Raw genomic sequence first — 15,490 nt, forward strand, 5'->3', positions numbered from 1 at the left:
GAATGTCTTTGAAATGTTTGATGACTTTCAGTTAATTAAACGATATAGACTGGACAGAGCAGGAATCATATTTGTCACTGACTTAGTGAGAGATGTCATCTCACCATCAACTACACGCAGCAACGCCATCCCAGCTGAATTAAAAGTAGTGCTGATGCTTCGTTTTCTTGCTACAGGAAAAATGCAGCAGTGTAGTGCTGATGATTTGGGACCATCCCAACCAACAATTAGCCGAGTTGTCATGCAAACAATTATGGCACTTACAGCGCGACACATTGTCACCCGTTTTATTGACTTTCCAACAACACACAATAGGTTTGTCTACTATGTTATCCATATGTATTTTCTTTTTGCATAATCCTAATTTAGGCTATAGCTAATTAGTTTTCGTGAAATCATCTCACAGGGCACACCGTTCTACACGAAGTGTGGTAGAAAGAGGGATTGGCCAGTGGAAGCGCAGATTCCACATTTTACATTCTGAAATTCGGTACAGTCCGGAAAAAGTGTGCCGAATCATAATGGCATGTGCAATTCTGCATAATATTTGTAAGAAGCGCAACATCCCTTCCCCCCCAACACTGGAGAACCGTGATGACGGTGATGAAGATGGAGATGAGAGCACCCCTGCCAGCACACGTGATGCGACAGGCTACAGACAACACTTTGCAATCCTTCATTTTAGGTACAGATTTCAATTTTATGTATAAATATGCACAATAATTAGGCATCAAGATAAGCATGGCTTTACATTTTTATTGTTCTTCCTTTCGTTTTTTTAGCGCTAGACTATAATATTCATACTGCAATTTCAATACTTTAATTTGTAGCTTTAACTTTTGCCTTTTCAGTTCCTGTATGTCATTCGGGAGCGAGTCCTCTACCAGACCTCCTTCAGACGCCCACTCTTCCTCCGGCCAGTCATGACTTGAGGTGTTTGGAAGCTCGGTCAAAAACGGAGGAGCAGATGGAGAATCTGTGCTCAAGCCAGCAGGGTCCATAGCACGAGCAGCTTCTTCATTACTGACGATGCAATAAATTTGAAGTGATAATTAGCATCACAGTGTTTGTGTGAAAATGTAAATAAATGACTAAAAAAACTTGCCTTTGAGATAGGTTTTCAAATTTCAATAATGCAGGATCCTGACCCCCGTCCACACCACAAATCACTGCACTGTCTTCCCCGAGGATACGCTGTACCACTTCACAAACTGCGCTAAGAGGCTTTCCCGGTGGTCCACCGCCTGAATGTGATTCAGTTAGAATGTATACAGTCTCCAAAATAAATCATAGAAAATATATGAATAACAAAAGAAAGAATGGAAAATTATACATACCAGTGCGTGTCATATAGGACTTATAGGCGGATATTTCTGTGCGGCTTTTTGACAGAATATTATACCATTTCTTTTCACAGTCAGATGGTGAGCGAATGCAGGCAACATGAGATGCAGTCATAAGTCGTGAGATTTCCTCCCAAGCATTTTTTTTGTCCGCACTAGTTAGTGTGGGACTGAACTTCCCTTTTATAATATTTTTTCGTTCTTCTATTAACTCTACAAGTGTAAGTGTTTCCTCCTCTCTCCAGTTCGGTTTCCTTTTACAATCCATGGCTTTAGTGATCACAGCATCAATGAAAGCTTTTAAATGCACATGACAAATTGTTTAATCAGCCTAGCACCTGTTTCAATTTGTCACCAACAAATAAATAATTGCAACAACATGAAGACTTGTTTTTATTCGGATTATTTATTAACAACGTGAATACAGTGTTTTATTTCAGACATTCTTCACAAAAATAATAATTGCACCATTCTTAAGTTAAATGTGAAAGTATTTCAACATTTTTAAAACTTTGATCTTGACTTTTCTCAGGAAATAATCTTAAACTTGAAATCCGATGCAGTGATTGGTTCTTGCCGGGGGTTTGGAAATGACGTCATCCCAGAATCAGCTTTGCGGCACTGACAGGTGTCGTAAATTAGCTCTTAGACTGACACTTAAGAATTACTCCTACACTTCGCTTAAAGTGAGACTGAGAGGCTTAATAAATAATTTTTAGTCTCAGCTTTTAACTAAGAATAATTTTAGACTTAAGTCCATTCTTAGCAGCATTCTTAGGAGAAATTTTTAAGAAGTTTGATACATACGGGCCCTGGACTGCTTTATACTGGAACCACATCATCTTTAGCGATAAACCCAGCTTCTGTCTGGGATCTGATTAGTTTGAGTATAGAGAGTTTCATTCTGGAGTTTAGAAAATGAACACTCATTTTACATTACCATGTTTGATACCTTAAACTCTACAAGTTATGTTACACATGCAATACATGTTCTGATCACACTTACCTCAGCAGTCTTTAAAAACTTGGATGGATCCTCTCTGAGAAAGTGTGGAAGGCCTCTAAGCGTGACTGACCTTTTATTTTGGAGTGAATTCTGTTGAAGACAGAGCACATAAGGCATGTCAGTATGAGTAACTACAATTAAATTGGTTAGGGAACCAATCTTGTGATCGTAAGGTTGCCGGTTCGATCCTCTGACAGAACCTTGGGCAAGTCACCTAACCAACTGTTCTCTGGGCACCGTTGATAAGGCTGCCTCCTAGTGTGTGTTCACTAATGTGTATGTGTGTTTCACTGCATGGACGGGTAAAATGCAGAGGACTAATTCTAATTTGTGCAAGCACAGTGGCCAATGAGTGTGTGGTGTGGTACATGGGTTGGGTACCAAAATCAGTACTTTTAAAAGAGCCTCACAGGACCACCACATGCATTATTTAGGTGGTGGATCATTCTCAGCATTGCAGGGACACCAACATGGTGGTAGTGTTTTAGTGTGTGTTGTGTCTTCCACTTGTATCAGCAGACCAGTGTCACTGCTGGACTGAGAATAGCCCACCAACCAAAAACATCCAGCCAACAGTGTCCTGTGGCAACTAATGGACTACAGGATGACTAATGTAAACTGTGTACGAAAAGATGAGCTATTGTCCCTGACATTACATCACAAAGTGGACCAACAAGGTAATAGAGCTGACTGTGAAAGGACACAGTGTTTAAAAACTCCAGTGTCTGCTGTACTCGCACAGTGCTGAGTCTGATCCACTCACCAGTGCAACACTCATTACCACATCACATCTGAGTGAACTGCATATTTCTCGGACACAGCTGTAATACTCACATCATAATCAAGCATAGTCAGGAGGCTCTGAAATGCAGTGACTCTTGGCCCTGTACATCTGCAAGAATCTAGCCAAATGCTGGTCCAGCCCAGAAACGAACGAATCCCACAAGCCAATGGACGTAAGTCGAGTGAATTCAGCTTCAATCTACAGTAAACAAGACAAGAAAACAGAAAAATTAATTCATGCAATGTGTACGTCATGGTACATAATCGGTAATGTAGAGGATTTTTAACATAACATTTACCTGTCGATCAGTGAACAAAGCTGGCCATTTGGCTTTCACCTCTGCCACAAGTGGTTGTTCTTCGACTATTTCTTTTCGTCGTAGAGAGAATGTGCTGGCCATCATGTCAGTAACTTTCTTCCAATCTACTTTCTTCTTCTTCATCTCCTCAACATTATGACTGACTACAGGAACGTCATTTCCTGTCACGCTGTTTTCCTGTTTGGCACGGCCGGATCGCTGCCGATATTTTTTTAAGGAATAAACTGCTGGATTTGATTAAGGAATTCGGTTGGAGGTTGGATAGATGATCGGGTAAAGCTGTTTTCGTATAGGGAAAGACGATCGGAGATCGGCGATTAAGTGCGAGCTTGTAACACCGTTTCAACTACGCGCTCGCTCAGAACGCTCTGCACGGAGGCCGACTGAAGGGGGCTGCTACATCGCGCTAGCTCTAAACAGTCATGCCGCCTAAAGGAGCAGGAATGGCAAGTGAGGATAGTGTTTCCCTTCAACAAGTAAAATAATTGTTACACCAGCAAAAAGACTTCTATGTTCAACTCCTACAGCAGCAAGAGAGTAATTTTAAAGGATCCGTTCAACTTATAATGGAGACAATGAATAAAAGAGTCGATGAGATTGTGAGAGAGACATGTGAGCTAAAGGCCAGCCTACAGTTTTCTCAAAAGGATATTGAGGAGATGAGTGGGGATATCAAAAGAATCAAAATAGATTTAAAATCAATACAAACTGACAAAGACGATATGTGAATCCATGATAACAATGACTGGAAAGATGGACTATTTGGAGGGTCAGTCTAGGAGAAACAACATTGTAGTGGACGGTATTCCAGAAACAGCAAATTGTAAAAATCTAAAAGGGAGTAACATCTACGTTAGTGAAGATAGTATAGAAGCTGTTCGTCAGAAGAGGAAAGAACTTATGCCAGCCTTGAGAGCTGCAAGAGAGAGGGGTGATGTGGCATATCTTAGATATGATAAACTAGTAGTACATCCTCCCAATAGGATGGAGAAAGCAAAGGAGATGCATAATATAAGAGGTGGGAGTTAGGGCTGGGCGATATATCGAGATTTTATAAAATATCGATATATTTTCATACGCGATATAAGATAAGACAATATCGCCTATATCGATATAGATGTTGCGTTCCAGTTAGATCCGACAGTTCGTCTTTCTCTTCTCCCAGTTTGTCTCTGCACATGTTCACCTGCCCTGCCCCTCTGCCTCACTGAACACAACTCGCCCCTCCCCACTGCTTCACCAGCGATAGCATGGAGACGGATAAAGACATGACAGAAGCTATCGAAGAGGAGCTGCTTACTGAAAAGAAAAATAATGACTCTTTTTGGAATTATTTGGAGATGGTTCGAATTCAAAGTGTCAGATGAGCAGCAGAATAATGTATTCTGTAGAGAATGCCGAAAACAAGTCCAGATAAAAGGTTCCAGCTCCGTGTACCGTCATTCGTTTTTCACTTCAAATCCCAAAGTTAAAAAACAAGAAAACGAGTCGTTATTCGTTTTAAAAACCAACACAAGCTGCGCTGACATGCACGTATTTACTTCACATTAAGTGTTGAGAAAGTAATAATAACGTAACGGTGCGTCTCCTGTTGTTCTGACTCGTGTTTGTATATGTGATGTGCATATACAGTATTTGCTCTATCTGTAAATACAAACATTATGGGGATTTCTGTACTGGATGTTGTACGTGGTCGTGTTAGTTTATACTGGACGATCGCCCGACGTCCGACACATCATTTATTTATTTATCTTCTATTATAGTATTTCTTGTTGTCGGCCAATAAACAACCAAACATTATTAAATTGCATGCACTAACTCTGCAGTAAACAAGGAGCAAACAGCAATTAAACAACAAATAAAGCTGTTAAATCATAATAAAGTGAATAATAAAGTGCATCAGCAGAACGCTGATTAAAATGCATTAGATGTTGTAATAGTTACACAGTAACATGAACGATTAGTTCTGCCTGTATTACAGAACTGAGTTCTACACAGTAAAATAAAATATTAATGTAAATGTTAATGTTGTGGCGACATATACATAAAATAATGTATAAAGTCCAAACATGGGGGGGTGGGGGGTTAACGAGGGGTTTACTTTAACGGGGTTTTACTTTTAATGTCACACAAGCTCAGCCGGAAACCGTGTCATTCCAACATCTTCCCTACACACTCGCTCCCTGCGCCCTATAGTACATTTAACATTCTTAAAGGACAAGACAATATATTTGTAATTCACATTAGACGACAGGCGATGCCTTAGAAAACAACTTTTTTTTTTCTTAGAATAGGAAAAATTATTCTTGTGTGAAGCTTCCCCAGCATGAATATTAATAAAAGTGGCTGTAAAAAAATTGGAACATGTAGCTTTGTCTCAGAAGTGTCTTTTTAAAAAAATATCGAGATATATATCGTATATCGCCGTTCAGCAAAAAATATCGAGATATTATTTTTGATCCATATCGCCCAGCCCTAGTGGGAGTCTAGCGGTACGTACGCGAATTAGAACACAAACACAAAATGTGTAATATTAAGAAGTTCATTGTATGATGTAAAGCATAGTTATGAATATAAATAGATAATGCCATCTGTAAATAAACTTTCAAAGAAAGGGTTAAATATAGCACATCTTAATATATGCAGTTTAAGAAACAAAATTCATGAAATAGCTGAAATATTGGAAGATCATAAAATTCATGTTTTAACAGTATCAGAAACACATCTAGACTCTACCTTTGAAAATGATGTTGTAGCAATACAAGGGTTTAATATTTATAGGAAAGATAGGAATAGCTATGGTGGCGGGATTGCGATCTATATCCAAACACATATAGTAGCAAAACTTAGAACTGACTTGTCTTTTAATGAACTAGAAGCCTTGTGGTTACAAATACAGTTACCTCATCTGCAACCTCTACTTGTAGGATGCTGCTATAGACCACCAAATGCTGATAGTAGATATTTTGAATTGATGGGGAAAATGATGGATAAAGTGACTGATGGAAATAGGGAAATATATTTGTTGGGCGACATCAACATTGACTGGCTATCAACATCTTGTCCACTTAAAAAGAAGTGGTTAAATATATTAAATACCTGTTACATAGAACAAGTAGTAACTGTTCCAACAAGAACCGTAACAAATAAGGCGGGAATAAAAACATCTACATGCATAGATCATATTTGTACAAATGCAAGTGATCAGTGTTCTAAGGCTATTTCTGTGCCAGTAGGCAGCAGTGATCATAATATAGTAATTATAACAAGAAAAACTAAAATGCCGAAAGCTGCACCACGAGTAGCTATAAAACGATCTTATAGGCAGTTTAAATTAGACAAATTCATTGAAGATATAAAAACTGTATGCTGGACTGATATATACGAACAGGAAAACCCAGATAATGCACTTGAAAAATGTATGGAGTTGTTTATGCTAGTGGTAGAGAAACACGCACCCTTGAAAAAGTCCACAGTAAGGAACATAAAGTTTCCATGGATGGATGAAGAATTAAAGAACAGCATGGTCCAAAGGGATGAGGCAAAAAGGGAAGCTATAAAAAAAATGGCAGTACTGTACTTTGGAAGGTATATTATAAATTGAGAAATTATGTTTGCAAAATCAATAGGAAAAAGAAAAAAAAGAGTATTACAAAAATAGGATTGGGGATTCAATTAACAATGGAAAGGAACTATGGAAGACAGTAAAATCTATATTAGGTAGGAAGGGAAATCTGTTGCCATTTTCTATCGAGGTCGAAGGATCATTTTTAACAAAACCAAAGTCAATAGCTAATTATTTTAACAATTATTTCATTAATAAAACAGATATCCTTCAAAGTAAGATGACCAAACAAAAGGACAAACAATACCGTTTAAATATAAAAGAGTTAATAATGAAAGAGAAAAACTGTCAATTTAAAAACTTCCATGTAAGTGAGGAAGAGGTTGAAAAACTTATAAACAATATACAAAATGAAAGAACATCGGGAATTGACAACTTAGATGGGAGAATTTTAAAAATGGCTGTAAAATATATAACTAAACCGGTCTGCTATATCTTTAAATTAAGTTTAAGAAAGGGGATATACCCCAAATTGTGGAAGGAAGCAAAAGTGATCCCAATACCTAAAGATATCAAAAGTCCCTTAAATGGACCCAATGGTCGACCTGTAAGTCTACTACCAAGTTTGGGAAAATTGTTAGAGAAAGTAATGACATCTAGAATACAAAGCTATTTATCTGAGAACAATCTAATCTCTAACTGTCGGCATGCTTATAGGAAAGGACATTCAACATGCACTGCATTAATACAAATGAATGATGATTGGTTAAAAGAACTAGAAGATAAAAGATTAGTAGGAGTAATACTTTTAGACCTTAGTGCAGCATTTGATGTGCTGAATCATGAGCTGTTGTTGAATAAGCTAGTTTGTTATGGGATTGATGCGCCTGTTATTGCATGGTTTCAAAGTTATCTTTCGGATAGGAGTCAAAGGGTTTTTTACAATGGAAGTTTGTCAGAAAGCAAGCAGGTGGATCTTGGAGTCCCACAAGGAAGCTGTCTTGGTCCACTGTTGTTCTCAATATATATAAATGATCTGCCGCTAGTGTTGAATAAAGCCAAGTTACAGATGTATGCTGATGATACTACTCTTTATGCATCAGCTGAAACAATGAATGATCTATCTAATGAGTTGGAGGAGGAATTAAAGTCAGTAACAAACTGGATCAAAGACAATAAGCTTATTTTAAACATACCAAAAACAAAGACCATTATAATTGAATCTAAATTATCACCAGAAAGAAAATCGGAGGTGACATTAAAGATAGACGAAGAAATAATTAAACAAGTAAAAGAAGTAAAACTATTGGGGGTCATAATAGATGATAGATTATCATGGGAAAAGCATATTGAGAATACGATAACAAAAATGGGCAAATGCTTAGCTGTAATAAGAAGATGTTCAGAATTTTTCACACAGAAGGCATTAAAACTAGTAATAAAATCTTTGGTATTATCTAACTTAGATTACTGTGCAGCAGTATGGTCTAATGCAGCAAAAAAACATCTGATGAAATTACAGATAATGCAGAATAAGGCAGCAAGAACAGCACTGCATTGCCCATATAGAACCAACATTGATAAAATGCACAAGGAACTAGAGTGGCTAAAGGTTGAAGATAGTGGAAGACAAACCTTGTGGAACTCATAAAGAATACTTATGAGCTAAAATATCCAGCGAGCCTTTATGATCAGTTAGAACAAATAAGAGCGAGAGAAACTAATACCACAAGATATTCAACAAAAAACTATTTTAAATTACCAAGAGCAAGAACTAATTACATGTGTAGAACTGTGGTTTACAGAGCTATTAAGGAGTGGAACTCTTTGCCTGTTTCACTACTTAAAATTGAGAGTAAAATATGTTTTAAGAAATCACTAAAAAGACATTATTTAACAAATGTAAAGATTAGCTGAATCAGTGCTAGTAAGATCAATAACCGGGCAGTTTAAGCTAAAACAGAGAAATTTTAATGTAATGTGTTACTTATGTACTATTTAATTGTTTTGTATGTATGTATTTTCTGTTTGTCGGACCCCAGGAAGAATAGCTGCTATGGAAATAGTAGCTAATGGGGATCCAAATAAAACAATAAACTTGTCAAGTATCTCAGATTTTGTGTCTTTGCTTATATTGAGAAGGGTTCCGTTCTCCTGGTATGCTTCATTACCATGTTTGAGCTTCAATTCCACATCATACGAAAATTTAGGAATGACAAAAGGGTCAGGCCAAGGTCGACGGCAAATAAGACTGTCCTCAACGGACGATGGTGATGAAAGACTTGCTGTGTCCAGTGTTGAGTCAGTATGATACGACTCAGGGGCTTGCTTGATAATGATCTTAAGAGTTGCCTTCTCTTTAGGAAGTTCAGACAAGTTTACCAAGTTGCAGAACTCATTGTCAAAGTCTGAATCTTGAAATTGCACTACAAAGTCACCTTCCAAACCAAGCTTGCACTTCAAAAAAGTGTGAAAGGAATCAAGAGTCTCTGGCTCACTGTCAGTACTGTACGTATCTTCCTAATGTCATCTTTGTTTAGAATGATTCTCAGTAGCATTTTGGATTCTGGACACTGGGAGAGAATAAATAAAAAATAGCATCACCTTATTGCCTTAATACCATGTTTTGTTCCCAAACTAACCAGTCCCATTCTGCCTTTGTCCACCTGAAATATGTTTAGAATTTAGTCTTCCTATGGGTAATTCCCATTAATATTTACAGCATTTACCTGACACATATTTTACTAATGCATTGTGCAGATTATGATGCATCATCAAAGAGCTGCTGCAGTTACAATCACTAATAATGGTGTCCTACGAATTCCACAATGCTGAGAACAACGGTAAAATTTATGAGGGTATAAATATTTAAATTGTAAAGATTTAAATATTTCCTTGAAAAATGAAGTGTTATCACAATTCTTACAATGTGTTTATTACAATAACTAATATTGTAATAACGATAAACATTTAATTAATCTTGCAGCCCTGACATTAGGCTTAAAATTAATCGTGTTGGTATGGCCAAGTCTTATCCAGTTCAACTGTTCAGCAATGCATTAAATATACACATCTGAGTTCACTTAATCACATCACTTAAATTGCAACATCTCTTAGCATGAAAATACATCAAGTTTAGGAATAATCTGACAATTTGGTCAAACTTACCTCAATGTAGCAGAAATGCTTTTGGAGGGATCAACAGTCTGCCTCGCACCATATAAGCTGACAGGGGGAAGTAATCGTTGAGTTCCTCTGGCTGGACTACAAGCAGCTTTGCAGAGTAGTTCTTGCAGACTTCATAGCATCTCAGGTGTTCCAGGTACCAAGCTGTATAAGGTTCCACAATAAAACAGGGTGTGTTTTCCACAATTAGCACATTTATCATTTTCCCAAAATCAGGAAGTCCACTTGTGCTTCCTGTGGATAAAAACATTCCTTGAGTGTATTTGGTCCCATGGATGAAAGCAGTTGTAGCAAGAGACACAGAAGTCACACTTTTGTATTTCCTTTTGATAGCGTCCTTAACTGAGAGGTCCAAAATCTCAAAAGAAACAGTTGAAATTTTTCCAACTTGCACTGTTGGTTTGAACAGGTTAGGCATGTCCATATTATAAGCTAACATGAGCTGGTGCCTTGAAGCTAAAGTCATCAAAATATTTTTGAAGTTATTAACGTCCCGGACAACTTTCTTAAAAAAAGCTGTGCTTGGCCTCAAATCTTATTGTCCAGAAGTCAAGTAGAGGACCAAAACAGCGAATTAGGTAGGGGTAGTGTTCAAGATAGTGGTGCTTCGGTTTCAACTTAAAAGCAGGAAAAGCTTCTTGCAGAAGCTGCCGATGTTCAAAGATTTTGGCTTCAAGGCAGAAAAGCTTTTCTTCTGTAAATGTGGATGAAGCTAAAATTTCCACAATGTCTTTAAGATCTGTAAGGACACACCAAGCTGTGTCATTCTCTGACACTTTATCCCCAATCAGTAATGGCAGCAGCCTCAAAAGTGTCCAATTCTCATGTCCATTCCCACCAATTGTCCCTTTTAACATAAATGTGTTTGGAATTTTATGTGGCCTGTTTGTTTTGTCTGAAAACTTGTATGGGAAACGCTGAATTGCAGTATTTAGTTCCTCTAAAGTAAAATATTTCTTAGCAATCAATGTCTTTAAACACAAACACAGCTCCACAGGCACTATTCCTTCCAGCAAATCATGTAAAAAGTCAGGTGGAAAGGCTGTTACACAGTGAAAAAAGTTTAGCTTATTTAAGACAGTCACTTTTAATACCATTGACAACTATGCTCTCTTGCTCTTTAAGCTTCTGAACAGCTTCATTGTATGATATTTTTGTTCTAAGTGGAAAGCAACCAGTTCTGACAGATGTACTCTGTATTTCACTGCGGCTGGCTAAGCAGAATCTGTAAAGTTTATCAACAGAAAACGACTCCTGAAAGCCAGCAAAGGAATGTGCTCCTAAATTATCTGATGACACATAAGTACCCGGTCTACTAATGTAAAATCCTTGATTCTCAAATATACAAAGCTCTTTGAGTAGTGGTTCAACAACTCGTTCATAACCAAATGTTTTCACATCAGTACTATTGCACAGCAAGGCTACATATATACTGGACAAGGCTGATCTGTACCTGATTACAAATTTCAAATTCGTCTATATATAACCCTAAGTAAACTGACAACTCATGAGAAACAATTTGACTCTCTTTGAAGTATAGCCCATCATAAAATGATCTGTACTGACCTGACTGTGATTGACAAAGTTTTGGAAAAATCAAATGTAACATCACATCAGCCCTGTTCAATAACGCTGGCAATACACTTGAAATTGGAACATAAACAAAGGTTTTCTTAAGTAAAGGATCTAAAACATACTCAGTTGGTTCAATAACATTGAATCTTTCCTTGTAAAACAAGAGTCTTTTGTATTCAGTTCCAAGAGTCCCAGTCTCTGAAAGACAACTAAAAGGATTAGTTTCCTGCAAGGTTTCTTTCACCAACTTAAGTGTGACCTCATCTACAGTATATTATAACTGTGCTCTTTTAGAATGTCTTCTACAGTTTTCTTGGAAAGTTCACCTGCTAAAGTACCAATTTCATAAAGTTCATTTACTATTTCCTGAGTAGCTGATATAGATACATGCAAGACCGATTGCATACGTAGAAGCAAAGATGCAAGTCTACTCTTAATTTTGTCACCAATGTTATCATGTTCAACTCCAGCATCATAATCATCATCATCATCAAACTGTAAATCAAAATCCACATCAGGTGACTCAGTGTTATTAGAAGAGTTCCCACCAGCATCTAGTTTAACACCGGAGTGTTCACTCAGTGGTGGGCAAGAAAGAAGTTCAGCTTTAAAGTCTTGTAACAAAGCAGAGCTATGATATCGACTTTTGTGTGAAGTAAAACTTGAATAAACCCTTGACTTAAAAGCACAATGATTAAAAGGACAAATGAGTTTCTTTTTTTCTCAAATGAGTGTTAAGATGACAGAAGTATTGTTTAACACTTGCAGGTTGGTTAAAGTCACATAACAGGCATCTAATTTTGAAGTTTACAGATTCACCACATTTAAATCCATGACTTCTCACGTGTGTTGCCAGAGCCTTGTGTGACTTAAAATAGCACACACAATCACTGTAAATGCAAGGAAGTGGTAATCCTCCTCCATAATGACCGTGACTGGATCTATAATGCTCAAGTATTTTTCGACGATTGTTTGTGAAGTAAGTGCAAAACTTACATGTCCACCTCATACAATAACAGCTGCCATCCAATCAAAACCTGAAAGATAAAGTGACAGTATAACAGCTACAGATAAAATACAACTAACAAGCATGACCACCATTAAAATGACAAACATCTTAAACAAACACAAACATGTTTTAACTAGCTATGACAACCACCCAGACATACTTTAAAATGATACTAATTACTTATTTGGCACTAACTCAACTTTGAATGAAACAGGCAATACAATCTTGCAATGTGCACTAAGGAAAAAAAAAACTAAAAAAAATATATATCTGATTTGTATCTGGTAATTCAAATGCCTCTACAATTTCAGTGAATGCTTGTTTGCTTATGGTTAGTTAGGTTTAACTTCACGATTGAAGCTCAAAAGTGACAGGTCGATTAACTGGCCAGCCAATTGACTGCGGTAGTTAGTTTTATATTCGACATTCGTTTAACATTCGCCATTCCGATCTATATAAATGGTTCAAAAAACACCTAACACCTATTTATTTTACGATTTCTTGCACAGATTTAAGTATACTACATACTACAAAAATTATTTTATTGTAATTTTGAGGTTAAATGTATTTATTTAAAGAAAGATTAAAATGAAACCGCTGATTAAGCGCCAAGTTCAGCTAAAGCGTTAGGGAGCGTCATCGAACTATCAGAAAAACGTAGGAAACATTTACTCTGCACTTATTACAGAGAAATACATCCATTAAAGTCTTGTAATGTATTAATGGATTCATGTCAATCTATTTTTTATGAACACAAAATAATGTATCTCACAACCTACAAACCTTGTTTTATAGATGATACCTTTATTTTTATTTTATTTTTATTTATACTTAAGATCAATGAATACGTAATACTAACCCTAATTTATTTTAATTTATAGTTTATATCAATGCATACGTAATAAGTGTGTATAACAGATAAATCTATTAAACTCTTACATGATTTAATATAATAAACCCAAAATATTTTTACCATACACATATTAATGTCCCTCACATCCTACATAAGTTGTTTTATAGATACTACTTTTATTTTTAATTTATTTTAATTTACACTTAGGTTCAATGAATCCATAATACTTTTATATTGGAACTAAAGAAATCTATTAAACTCTGAAATCATTTAATATACTAAACCCAAACTATTTTTATTATACACATACTAATGTCCCTCACATCCTACAAAAAATGTTTTTTTTTAATAATAATTTCATTTTTAGTTTATTTTAATTAATAGTTAAAATTAATGAATACGTAATACTTTTATATTGTAACTAAATAATTCTATTAAACTCTAACATGATTTAATATACTAAACCCAAACTATTTTTAATATACACATACTAATGTCCCTCACATCCTACAAAAGTTGTTTTTTTAAATAACACTTTTATTTTTATTTTTTATTTATAATTAAGATCAATGAATACGTAATGTGTGTATAAGAGATAAATCTATTAAACTCTTACATGATTTCATATACTAAACCCCAACTATTTTTAATATACACATATTAATGTCCCTCACATCCTACAAACCTTCTTTTTTAAATAATAATTTCATTTTTAGTTTATTTTAATTTATACTTAAGATCAATGAATACGTAATACTTTTATATTGGAACTAAATAAATCTATTAAACTCTTACATGATTTAATATAATAAACCCAAACTATTTTTAATATACACATATTAATGTCCCTCACAAACTACAAAAGTTGCTTTATAGATAATACTTTTATTTTTTTTTATTTTTTTTTTATACTTAAGATCAATGAATCCATAATACACTTATATTGGAACTACATAAATCTATTAAACTCTTACATGATTTAATATAATAAACCCAAACTATTTTTAATATACACATATTAATGTCCCTCACAACCTACAAAACTTGTTTTTTAAATAATAATTTTATTTCTGATTTATTTTAATTTATACTTAAGATCAAAGAAAACCATAATACTTTTATATTGGAACTACAGAAATCTATTAAACTCTGATATCATTTAATACAATAAACCCAAACTATTTTTATTATACACATTCTAATGTCCCTCACATCCTACAAAAGTTGTTTTATAGATACTGCTTTTATTTCTACTCTATTTTAATTTACAGTTAAGATCAATGAATACGTAATAAATGTGTACAAGAGATACATCTATTTAACTCTGATATAATTTAATATAATAAACCCAAACTATTTTTAATATACACATACTAATGTCCCTCACATCCTACAAAACTTGTTTTTTAAATAATACTTTTATTTTTAATTTATTTTAATTTATAGTTAAAATCAGTATATAAATACTGTCGAATATAAAACTAACTTTACCGCAGTAGCCAATTGTAGCCTTTCGTAAATAATCGGCATGGCCGGTTACTTTTGAACAGACCTGCGCTCACGAGGTGGTAAACAAAATAGATCTACCATCAGTGACTGATTTGTTAGTTACAAGAATCACCAAGTTAGTTAGTTACATTTGTTTGTATTTGTTGAGACAGCCTCAGTTCAGTCCAAGTTGGTTTACGTTAACAGTTTTAAAACATTATTTCAAACACTTCAACAGTTTTAAAAGGTTCTACTAACATGACTGATAGCAGTTACACTTACGAAGCCTTTCACACCGAACTGGATTTGTCTGAGATTTTCCCGCCCTCTGCTCTATTTTTGCGACGTCTCTCTGTTATAAA

At 35.4% G+C, this 15,490-nt stretch overlaps 2 long non-coding RNA genes across 2 annotated transcripts; both read right to left on the reverse strand.

The window, feature by feature from the left end:
* Positions 1-1,111: 1,111 nt before the first annotated feature.
* LOC134305876 (uncharacterized) lies at positions 1,112-3,909 on the reverse strand. The gene is made up of 4 exons (XR_010008855.1): positions 3,432-3,909; positions 3,184-3,331; positions 2,350-2,439; positions 1,112-1,244 (listed from the first exon to the last, which is right to left on the reverse strand). It is a non-coding gene; the product is annotated as an uncharacterized LOC134305876 (long non-coding RNA).
* A 5,635-nt stretch (positions 3,910-9,544) lies between these two features.
* Positions 9,545-12,803, reverse strand: LOC134305875 (uncharacterized). The gene is made up of 3 exons (XR_010008854.1): positions 12,775-12,803; positions 10,186-10,347; positions 9,545-9,590 (listed from the first exon to the last, which is right to left on the reverse strand). It is a non-coding gene; the product is annotated as an uncharacterized LOC134305875 (long non-coding RNA).
* Between the last annotated feature and the right edge of the window lie 2,687 nt (positions 12,804-15,490).

This window comes from Trichomycterus rosablanca, unplaced genomic scaffold, assembly GCF_030014385.1.
Source record: "Trichomycterus rosablanca isolate fTriRos1 unplaced genomic scaffold, fTriRos1.hap1 scaffold_154, whole genome shotgun sequence".
NCBI lineage: Eukaryota > Metazoa > Chordata > Actinopteri > Siluriformes > Trichomycteridae > Trichomycterus > Trichomycterus rosablanca.